Source organism: Pseudophryne corroboree, chromosome 8 (assembly GCF_028390025.1).
Source record: "Pseudophryne corroboree isolate aPseCor3 chromosome 8, aPseCor3.hap2, whole genome shotgun sequence".
Lineage (NCBI taxonomy): Eukaryota > Metazoa > Chordata > Amphibia > Anura > Myobatrachidae > Pseudophryne > Pseudophryne corroboree.
In genome coordinates, this window is record NC_086451.1 from 55238779 (window position 1) to 55251287 (window position 12509).

Consider the following 12509-nt stretch of genomic DNA (forward strand, 5'->3'; position numbering starts at 1 on the left):
AAACACAATTGCCTATGGGGGTCATTCCGAGTGGATCGCACGTAGCAACTTTTTGCTGCCCGTGCGATCAACCAGACGCCGCCTATGGAGGAGTATATTTCTGCATAGCAGGGCTGCGATCGCTTGTGCAGCCCTGCTATGCAAAAAAAGTTATGTGTAAAAGAAGACCAGGGTATGAGTTACTTACCTTGTGCGATTAATCCAGCGATGCAGGTCCCGGAACTGACGTCAGACATCCGCCCTCCAAACGCCTGGACTGGCTTGCGTTGGACTCACCACTCCCCGAAAACGGTGAGTTGCCGCTCGGTTCCGCCTTCCTCCTGTCAATCTTCGTGCGGTCGCTGCTGCGACGGCTTTCTTTGTTTGCGACATCGCTGCCCGGCGATAGCCATCGCGGGGCAATGACACGCCTGTGCAATGCGGCCGCTGTGCATGCGCAGTTCCGACCCGATCGCACGGCTGCGAGGAAGTGCAGCATGCGATCGGGTCGGAATGACCCCCTATAGTTCATTCCATTGCACAGCAAAACACTGACAGACACACGTATTCAATAGCGGGAAACTCTTCCTTTGTGGTTCTGTATGGGATGTAGCTAAAAGGTCGACAATGACAATGTCAACAGTTATGTCGGCATTGTTAAAATGTCAACAGGCCATATGTTGACATTTTATCAGTGTCAACATTAGGGTTAGGCGGCAGGGGGAGGATAGATATAGACTGTCGGGAGAGGATAGGGTTAGGCTGCGGGTGTGTTTGGGGGGGGGGGGGGGTTAGGGTTAGGCTTGGTGGGGGACAGTTAGAGATAGGCTGCAGGCCAGAGGTTAGTGTTCAGCTGATGGGGGGAGGTTAGGCTGCAAGCTGGAGGTTAGGGTTAGGCTGCTGGAGGGTGGTTAGGGTTAGGTTGCAGAGAGGAGGGTTAGGGTTAGGTTGCTGGAGGGTGGTTAGGGTTAGGTTGCAGAGAGGAGGGTTAGGGTTAGGTTGCTGGATGGTGGTTAGGGTTAGGTTGCAGAGAGGAGGTTTAGGCTGCTGGAGGGTGGTTAGGGTTAGGTTGCAGACAGGAGGGTTAGGGTTAGGTTGCTGTATGGTGGTTAGGGTTAGGTTGCAGAGAGGAGGGTTAGGGTTAGGTTGCTGGAGGGTGGTTAGGGTTAGGTTGCAGAGAGGAGGGTTAGGGTTAGGTTGCTGGATGGTGGTTAGGGTTAGGTTGCAGAGAGGAGGGTTAGGGTTAGGCTGCTGGAGGGTGGTTAGGGTTAGGTTGCAGAGAGGAGGGTTAGGGTTAGGCTGCTGGATGGTGGTTAGGGTTAGGTTGCAGAGAGGAGGGTTAGGGTTAGGTTGCTGGAGGGTGGTTAGGGTTAGGTTGCAGAGAGGAGGGTTAGGGTTAGGTTGCTGGATGGTGGTTAGGGTTAGGTTGCAGAGAGGAGGTTTAGGCTGCTGGAGGGTGGTTAGGGTTAGGTTGCAGACAGGAGGGTTAGGGTTAGGTTGCTGTATGGTGGTTAGGGTTAGGTTGCAGAGAGGAGGGTTAGGGTTAGGTTGCTGGAGGGTGGTTAGGGTTAGGTTGCAGAGAGGAGGGTTAGGGTTAGGTTGCTGGATGGTGGTTAGGGTTAGGTTGCAGAGAGGAGGGTTAGGGTTAGGCTGCTGGAGGGTGGTTAGGGTTAGGCTGCAGAGAGGAGGGTTAGGGTTAGGCTGCTGGATGGTGGTTAGGGTTAGGTTGCAGAGAGGAGGGTTAGGGTTAGGTTGCTGGAGGGTGGTTAGGGTTAGGTTGCAGAGAGGAGGGTTAGGGTTAGGTTGCTGGATGGTGGTTAGGGTTAGGTTGCAGAGAGGAGGTTTAGGCTGCTGGATGGTGGTTAGGGTTAGGTTGCAGACACGAGGGTTAGGGTTAGGCACTAAAGGCAGGGTTAGGTTAGGGGTTAGGGATAGGGCAGGTTTTCTTACTGGAATGCCACGCTGTCAGATGATTCTGTTGGAAGTGACGGTCACATCACATCATCAAGAGTTTACGTACATCTCCAATCTTTGTGGAGGATGTAGTTATGATCCCGGCGGTCAGCATACTGACGCCAGGATCCCGGCTGCCAGAATGCCGGCAGGGGGCAGAGGGCTATTTGCACTCATGGGTGTCCACAACACCCACAGAATGAGAAAATAACCTGTGGCGAGGGCAGATAGCTGCTGAGCCCGCAAGGGGCTTTGTTGCGCTCACCCCCCTGCCAGCATTCTGGTGGCTGGTATCCTGGCGTCGGCAGGCTGACCGCCAGGATCCCGACCGCCAGTATCCCGAACCCAACCCGTTCGTGGGACTGCGCATGTGCAGAACAAGTCCTGAGTAATCTTATGTAGCGCCCCCAATCCGCAGGATGATTGACATGCCACTGCTATTTGGGGCCGGGCAGGGGTGGCGCTGCATGCGTTTGTGAGAACAACGGGGGGGGGGGGGGGGGGGGGTGTCGGCCACGTTTTCTGGGAGAGGCAAGGCCAATGTCTGCATCTTCTGACACAGATTTACTGGCCTTGCCAGAGGGCTGGAGGCAGCCAATCTGAGTGTATACTCAGACACAGCACTCAGAGCTGCCATACTGCCAGGAGGAGTCTTTATCATTCAGGTGCCTCCTGCAGGCATTAGCATATTTCTGCCCAGCAGCTGCATCCATAGACGCAGCTGCTGTGCAAACCAGTCCGTCTCTGAACCTCCACTGATAATGACTGAACATTCCTGATGAGCGCTGTGTTATGTGTTGCCGTTCTAGAAATGAAAAGTTATGAATGACTTTGCAGTGCAGTGACAATCAGATCATTTAATTAATCATGGAGCGGGCCCATGTGCAGGCTCCGCGGGGGCCCCTTCCTCTCTGTCAGTGCAGTAGACTCTGGCTTTGAGCACATGTGCAGGACTCCGGGAACATTGTGCCCATGCCTTGTTCCCGGGGACATCTCCATTGCATATGTGCAAATCACTGGGAAAATGGCCGCTGCACCATTTTCCTGGTGACTTCTGTCTGCAGCACTACCCACCGCAGGATTCTGGAGCAGTATGTATAATTGTATGGGTGCAAGGTGTGCGGAGGGGCCCAATGTGCACTGCATACCCTGCACCCCTTATAGATACACCAATGCTGAAAGGAAATGAACGTAACATACCACAATCTCCATAGCACATAGAACCTAGGGGGTCATTCCAAGTCGATCGCAGCTGTGCTAAATTTAGCACAGCTACGATCTTCTTACCTGACATGCGGGGGGACGCCCAGCACAGGGCTAGTCCCCCCCGCATGTCAGTCTGCCCCCCCCCCTCCCCCGCAGAAGTGCAAAGGCATCGCACAGCGGCGATGCCTTTGCACTTCAAGAGTAGCTCCCGACCAGCGCAGCTTTAGTGTGCTGGCCAGGAGCTACTCATCGCTCCCCGGCCCGCAGCGGCTACGTGTGACGTCACGCAGCAGCTGCGGCCTGCCCCCCCCGTTCGGTCCGGCCACGCCTGCGTTGGCCGGCCCGCACCCACGAAACGGCGGCCAGATGCCGCCGTTCTGCCCCCTCCCGCCCAGTGATCGCCTCTGCCTGTCTATCCCCCCTAGTTAGGATTGGATAAAAGTCTGCTGCTGTGTGATGCATATATGGCAGCCAACCAGCTGCTGTAACTGTAAAGAATCCCTCTCAAAGCAGAGCCTACTTGCACATATTATAATATTAAAGTTATATTTTCCAGTTTTCTGTCAAATCATGGCATTGCCTGTTTGACCCCAATCCAGGATATTATATATACTTGACAACTTTTAGGACTGTCACTGGCAGATCTCCTGGATGAGAGGTCCATGTGGCAAATGCATGGGCATCATGCGGTGGAGGTGCGGACCATGATGTCGCAATTCACAGCAAAACGCGTCATAAAGCCCCCAGCCATTTTACAAGGAAAGTGTGCAAGATCCCGGAGGATTCTCTGCTCTCCCGGGTGTCAGGGAGAAGAGAGCTCCCCTACTTTCTAGAGTAGACAGCTATGGGATGCTCACATCATTAAAGTCACGTTACAGCTGTCCTTAAATGGAGGGATTGGGACGGTATATTAAGTTAAGCAACTGAAGTGAATTGGAACAGCCAGCGTGCTACCTCAGAGTTCCTATGTAAATACCTTTTATAGTAGTTTGGTGATAACCCCCCCCCCCCCCCCCCCCCCTTCCATAAATAATTTGTATGCATGTGACACCATTTGATAGCTAACGAAAAACCAAAAGTTCTTTGCCTGTATCTTTTCACCTGTATATGGTCAAGTACTTGTAATATCCATATAATGAGCAGCCGCAATGTGTACTGTACATCTTGTCACAGTACCCCTCTGTGGGAAAGCTGCTCAGCAGCACTACCTTACTTCCCAGGATCCATGTTCACAGAATAAGCATCAAGGATAAACCTCCTTTCCCTGAGTACTTCGCTTCCTGAGGGATCTGCCATGTGTTTTGAGCACACATGCTTAGTATGTGCGCTGGCAGAATGAGGGAATAGTGTGAATCAAGCTGATCCACTACGCTGTGAAACAACAAAGCACAGGCATGTGTAACTAAATCCCCCGACTACTTCCATTTTAAGGAAATTTTGAAGTGAAACAAATTCTGGCCTTCTGTAAGACATTAGTAAGCCTTGCGGTCTGCCGGCTGCACACTGCATTCCCAGTCACATGACTCATCCCCCCATCACTGAGATATGGGGCTTCCTCAGGACAAAGCTGCCTGCACTGTGTTCATACCAGAGGTCAGGTCTGGAAAGGTACCCTGAGGCAGAAATTAAATTTATATGGGATGCTAAAAACTTTATGTTAACCCCTTAACTCTGCTGGAATCAACTTGAGGTTTTTTAGAAGAGACACATATTGGGGCCGATGTAGAGTTGTCAGTTTTGCAGACAGATATTGTTTGTTGTCACACAGTGCGACCGCCGTAGCGCAGCGCATGCATCTACAGGCAAACGTAACTCGTGATGATAGTGTCCCCATTGCATCTCAGGGGTTGCAGGAATTCCGTACATGACAATGCAGTGGATACGTGAAAACTCAGGTCACAGCATAACGTGGACGTCCCTCCTCATTAATCACTCAATAAATAAAACTCTCTTTGATTTTTTTTGCAATGGCCTACCCACGGCTACAAAAACAGGGCCGGCGCTACCACCAGGCGTACCAAGGCAGTTGCGCTCAACTCAGAGTTTACGCAAGGCACGTTTTTACATAGAGCAAATGGCCTTATGCCATCCTCTAAACCAGGCCCTCTAAATATAATGATATCGCACGGCAGAGGATGTCTCTCACATGCAGCCTTACAAACTCTGGGCCTAATTCAGAGATGGACGTAGAAGATACAGCACTGGATCGTCGGGCGCTATCAACGGTCATCAGATTAACCCTCAGGTTACTCAGAATGGCCAGGATACTCACGATGCCGGGGGCCAGTGATGTTGCATCCAAGGACGCAGCCACTGGCCTTGGCCCAGAAAATGGGTCTGACATGCCTGCGTTTCCTGTAACTATGAATGTCGCCGCCCCAAGCGGTCACAGAGTGTCGATCCTGCTGCGGTGTAGGGGACACTGCGACCGCCGTTGCCGACACAGATAGATCTGCACATGCGCAGAGCGTCAAACATCACAGATGTATGTAACTCATTGGGCCTGCGAACATCTCTGAATAATCCCTCTGTATCTTCCTATAACCAGCCTACAACACATATCAGAGAGCTGTCACAGATATGTGTGAGGTAAGATATCCGTTGTGTCTCCTCCAGTAGCTTCACTCAGTGACTCAGAGACCTGTGTATCACACAGACAGGTTACGTTATTCTCTGTATCAGTTATTACAGTGGTCTTAGTCACATCCTGTGATTCTCTGTGTGCAGATACGCATCAGGCTGTGGACAGGGGCGTAGCCAGAATTTTGTGGGCCCCATAGCAACATTTTGAAGGGGCCCCCTTACCAATGCTTCTAGAGAGACACCTCTCTGCAGCAGTTGTTAATCATATGCCCTATAATAGTGCCCTGTTCATTTTCTGAACCATAGTAGAGCCTTATTTAATGTTATGCCCCATAGTAGTGCCCTAGTTTCTTTTATGAATCGCAGTAGTGCTTAAGTTCACCCTATGTCACATTTCAGAGCTGCCAGTACACATTATGCCGCACAGTACCCCCAATTCACATTATGACATACTGTATAGTGCTCCCCATTCATATTGTGCCTCATTACAGTGTCCCGGTTCATATTATGGAACATTAAAATGCCCTCCAGTTCATCTTATACCACACTACAATGAGTAGGTTCAGGGGCATACCTACATATATTGCAGGCCCTGAGGAAAAAGTTTGAAAGGACCCCTGCATACCACCCAATGGCGAAAAATGTATGTAACACATGTAACTGTGACAGGGAAGGTGGCCCCTCTCAGCTCTGGGCCCCATAGCAGCTGCATTGCCTGCACCTATGGTAGCTACACCCTTGTATATAACACATGTAACTGTGACAGGGAAGATGTCCCCTCTCAGCTCTGGGCCCCATAGCAGCTGCACTACCTGCACCTATGGTAGCTACGCCCTTGTATATAACACATGTATCTGTGACAGGGAAGATGTCCCCTCTCAGCTCTGGGCCCCATAGCAGCTGCACTACCTGCACCTATGGTAGCTACACCCTTGTATATAACACATGTAACTGTGACAGGGAAGATGTCCCCTCTCATCTCTGGGCCCCATAGCAGCTGTACTGCCTGCACCTATGGTAGCTACGCCCTTGGCTGTGGACACTTTCTTCTGTGTCTTTTACATGCAGCAACTGTCCCAACCCACAACAGAATAATTATTACATATATCCAAACTACACTTTGATCAGGATCCTGTGATTATATAAGAGATTTATACCTTATGGGGTTTCATTCTTTAATTGGTCTCAAAGGGGGACATTTTCTAAGCAGTGATAAGAGTGGAGAAGTGAGCCAGTGGAGAAGTTGCCCCATCAACCAATCAGCAGCTCTGTATAATTTTATAGCATGCAAATGATAGATGTTACGTCAGTGCTGATTGGTTGCCATGGGCAACTTCTCCACTGGCTCACTTCTCTGCTCTTATCACTGCTTAGTTAATGTCCCCCTAAATGCCATACTAGCCTACTGGATCTGCCGCACACCGGACAGCTTACTAGACATCAGATTACTACACCTAAAATACAACTTGATGCAACAGGAATAGACATCCCGTAGAATACGCATGTAACCGTTACCGTGACAGAACACGGCATGTTTTACAATGTATTGACTATTGCCCAATGTACCACTTTCCGCAAGGTCATGCCCAGCTAGCAGTGACGCCACGCCCCTAATTTTGCCCGCGTACCTTCGTATTATATAAGGGAATTTGTATGTAGGGTTTTGTGGTGCTTTATTGGAAGGCCCGTGCGGTAGTGAAATATTCATTCTCACTGGTCTATTCATGAAGCAGTGAAAAGTGTGGAAGAGTCAGCCAGTGGAGTAGCTTCCCATGGCAACCAATCAGCTGCTACGTATAATTGTATAGAATGCATTTTATAAATGTTACCTCAACACTGATAGGTTGCCATGGACAACTTCTGCACTGGCTCACTTCTCCACACTTTCCACTGGGGCCCTGCAAATGCAATGGAGCAAATACATACTGTTTGGGGCTCATCCTGGTTTGGGTTCAGTGTGATTTACCGACGGACACAATACCGACGGTCATGATCCCGACAGCCATTAACCTACAGTCAAAATACCGACATTCATTATGCCGACATGTTCAAAATGCCGACATAGTCAGAATACAGCCATTTTAAATGCCGACATAGCGAAATACCGACATGCATTGTCTTTTTTGTGTGCCCATGTCGACATAGGTCGACATGGACACCGTCTAAGTGTTCTGCGGCCGCTCGCCATGCTTCAGGCACGGTTCCTCGCTGCACTCGGCGCACTATTATATTCCCCCTCCAGGTCCACTGGGATGGTAAAGTATGAACAAGTCTGTTTTTGGATAAAAATTCCTTTAAAACGCATGTCGGCATTTTGACATGTCGGCATAATGAATGTCGGTATTCTGACTCTGTCAGCATTTTGAACATGTTGGCACAATGAATGTCAGTATTTTGACCGTGTCTGTATTTTGACTGTCGGTCAATGGCTGTCGGTATTGTGTCCGTCGGTAAATCAACTGCTACCCCCTGGTTTATGGATAGGAAATTCTTAACTAAATATTATCAACATTAATCTGCCAGGAACACAGCAAAGTTCTGCAGACTTATGGGTAAATTCACTAAGATGGGAGCTCTATGTAAGATGGGATGTTGCCCGCAGCAACCAATCAGATTCTACTTCTCGTTTATCTAGCACCTAGAAGATAATTCCTGGAATCTGACTGGTTGCTATGGGCAATATCCCATCTGAAATAGAACTCCCATCTTAGTAAATTTACCCCTTAGGGCAGTGTTTTTCAATCACTGTGCCGTGGCACACTAGTGTGCCCTGAGCAGTCTCCAGGTGTGCCGCCATAGAAGCAGAGCCAGGCCCGTCAGTGTTTTGCCGCTACTGAGGCCCTGGAACGATCAATACTGATGGGTTTAGTGGTTGCAGAGACAGTTCTAATTTTGGTCCTGGGCAGTGTTGGGCTCTTCTGGCTTTCTCAGATGTGGCTCAGGCGTTACCTATAGAGAAGCTGCGACATGACATCCTAGGACACGCAACTGCACCATGCATCACCATTATATTGGAATGTGCCTTGGCAATATTTAAATCAGTGTGCCGCAAGTTGTAAAAGGTTGAAAATCTCTGCCTTAGGGTCAATGATGATTGTAATAGGGACAGAGGAGATACAGGTCTTGGGGAGGTACAATGAGTACCTCTATGGAAAATTGAGTCTGATTCTCACATCTGTCCTGACACAGCCCACTTCCTGCAAGACTGAGCCCGCTGTAATATTGGACGGAATGAGCTGTTTTTACATTGCACACACATAATCCCATTTATATAACAGATCATCTACACTTGTTATTATTGGTAATTATGCAACACAGAGGCAGGCCGCAGCGTAGGCTGACAGGATTATGAGAAATGCAGATGTTCTGCTGATTAGCATATTGGCATACAGTATGAGCTATTTCTGTGTTCTATAGACTGCTCACACAGTACTATCATATTATGTATAATAATCAGATTACAGCAGCAGACACTGGTGAATGTACTATACAGCACTATGATGCCTCGATACGACACTTACTTTGGGGGAGAGAGTATAGTGGATCCCAGCACCACTATAGTGGTCATCTTTTGTTCTGTAAAAGGATGGCTAAAACAGCAGCAGAATAAACAGCAATTAGACCTCTACAATGTAAAGACTCCATCACCAGTTGACCTTAACCACTGTCGACCTTTGCACCTGTCAATCTATCAACTGTCCACCTGAACATTGTCGATCACACCCGATTTGACTAGGCTCATAATTATCAATTTTCAGGTTTTGGGAAACATCACAAAGTTGTAGAACGGAATATGAAACATTTGCTTTAGGAATGGATCTAGTGCACCGTCATTCATTGCAGTAAAGCTTGTTTTATTTCTACTGAATTCTGTTAATGACCACTCTTAGGGGGAAATTCAGTTGTTTGAAAAGTCGGTTGGGTGTATTAGATAGGAAAAAACAGACACCCAACTGACTTTTCAAACAATTGAATACCCCCCATAGAATAAAAATGTGGGTTATGCGCTAAGAGTCGCAAGCAAACACCACAAAAAGAAGGTGGGACAATTAAAGAAGTGCCAGTGCCTGCGATATAGTGCTCTCCTATGCCACTCTTATTGTAAAATAGGCATTTTAAAGACAAATTTAGGTGATTTAAGGTACCGTTGCTGGCATTCCAATGCCGTTGCAATGGCAAATTGGGGGCGTTACCTGTAATTTGTTCTTGATTAAATTGACCCCCCAAAATGAGGTTTTATTCTCAAAATTGTGTAGAGCTGCAAGTTTATTTGTTTCTTTTACTAAAGCAGTTGTTCTCAACTCCAGTCCTCAAGAACCCCCAACAGGTCATGTTTTCTGAATTTCTACCTGTGGAACTTTGATCCATCAGAATAGAAATCTACAAAACATGATCTGTTGAGGGTACGTGAGGACTGGAGGTTAGAAGCACTGGTCTAAAGTCCAACAGTAGGCAGTTATTGGTTTTAATTGAATTCCCCCATGGTGTCTATCTAACAGGAATGCTGGTAACACAATGTTCTGCTTCCGTTTTCCCACATAGTTTCTGGTCTGAATTAAAGAATTGGTGTTAAAAGCTATAATACGAAAAGATGTTTCATTATGCAACTGTAACCGATAAGTGTACATATACAGTAGATTGTAACTGGATACTGACTTACACTTTTCCAGATAGATAGATAGATAGATAGATAGATAGATAGATAGATAGATAGATAGATAGATAGATAGATAGATAGATAGATAGAATATACTGTAGATAGATACGTACGTACATACATAGTAGATAGCGATAGATAGATAGATAGATAGATAGATAGATAGATAGATAGATAGATAGATAGATAGTAGATAGATATATATAGAAGATAGATAGATAAATAGAATATACTGTAGATAGATACGTACATACATAGTAGATAGATAGATAGGATATACTGTAGATAGATACGTACATACATAGTAGATAGATATATATGGAAGATAGATAGATAGATAGATAGATAGATAGATAGATAGATAGATAGATAGATAGATAGATAGATAGAATATACTGTACATAGATAGGTACATACATAGTAGATATATATAGAAGATAGATACATAGGCTGTAGATAGATAGATAGATAGATAGATAGATAGATAGATAGATAGATAGATAGGGATGCAGTTAAAATGCCGGCTGTTGGGATCCCAGCGATCATGATACCGATGCGGAAATCCTGGCAGCCGGCAATACCGACAGCCGGAATCCCTGCACACCAGGGCGATTCCCACTGGTGGGTGTCTACGACATCCATACAGTGAGAATAGATCCTGTGGCAGTGCAGCGAGCCTGCAGGGCGACTCTCAGCGCTCGCCCCACTGGATATTGACAGCCAGCATCCCGCCCACCGGTAAATCATATGTAATTTGATAAATAGATACATAGGATGTAGATAGATAGACAGATACATAGTATGTAGATAGATACATAGTATGTATATAGGGGATGTATTTGGAATCCCGGCGGTCAAAATACCGATGCCAAAATCCCGACCACCAGAATACCTGTAGTGCCGCCACAGCTATTCCCACTCCTGGATATCCACGACACCCATTCGCTTGCCACTGAGCCCACAGTGTGGCGAGCATAGCGAGCACACAAGGGGCTTTGTTCCCCTCGCTCCCTGTCGGCATTCTGACAGTCGAGATTCCAGCGTCTGTATTTTGACCGCCAGGATTCTGTCCCAACCTGTATATAGATAAACAGATACATAGTATGTAGATAGATAAATACATACATAGGATGTAGCTAGATATATAGATACATATGATGTAGATAGATAGATAGATAGATAGATAGATAGATAGATAGATAGATAGATAGATAGATAGATAGGCAGAGCAGCACTGGTATATATAGGTAGATAGAGCAGCACTGGTATATATGTATAGGTATCATGTGTGTATAGTATGTGCAGCATCGGTCAGCGCTGGTATATATATATATATAGGTATTATGTAGTATTAGCAGCACTGGGATATATATGTATAGGTATTATGTGTGTGTGTATATAGTATGTGCAGCGCTGCTATATAGGTATTATGTGTATTATGTAGTATGTGCAGCACTGGTATATAGGTATTATGTGTATTATGTAGTATGAGCAGCACTGGTATATAGGTATTATGTGTATTATGTAGTATGAGCAGCACTGGTATATATATGTATAGATATGTGTGTGTATATAGTATGTGCAGGACTAGTATATATGTGTATAGATATGATATGTGTGTATATACGTGCAGCACTGGTATAAATATATATATATATGTATAGATATGTGTGTGTATATAGTATGTGCTGCACTGGTATATATGTGTATAGGTATTATGTGTGTGTATATAGTATGTGCAGCACTGGTATATATGTATATAGATATGATATGTGTGTATATATGTGCAGCACTGGTATATATATATGTAAAGATATGTGTGTGTATATAGTATGTGCTGCACTGGTATATATGTGTATAGGTATTGTGTGTATATATTGGGGTCATTCCGAGTTGTTGGCTCGCAAGCTGCTTTTAGCAGCTTTGCACACGCTAAGCCGCCGCCTACTGGGAGTGAATCTTAGCTTATCAAAATTGCGAACGAAAGATTAGCAGAATTTCGAATAGACACTTCTTAGCAGTTTCTGAGTAGCTCCACACTTACTCGGCATCTGCGATCAGTTCAGTGCTTGTCGTTCCTGGTTTGACGTCACAAACACACCCAGCGTTCACCCAGACACTCCTCCGTTTC

General features: G+C 46.6%; 1 protein-coding gene across 4 annotated transcripts in view; it reads left to right on the forward strand.

Moving 5' to 3' along the window:
- Positions 1–12509, forward strand: part of FLNA (filamin A) — a 119779-nt gene that overhangs the window by 42136 nt on the left and 65134 nt on the right. The window lies entirely within an intron of this gene.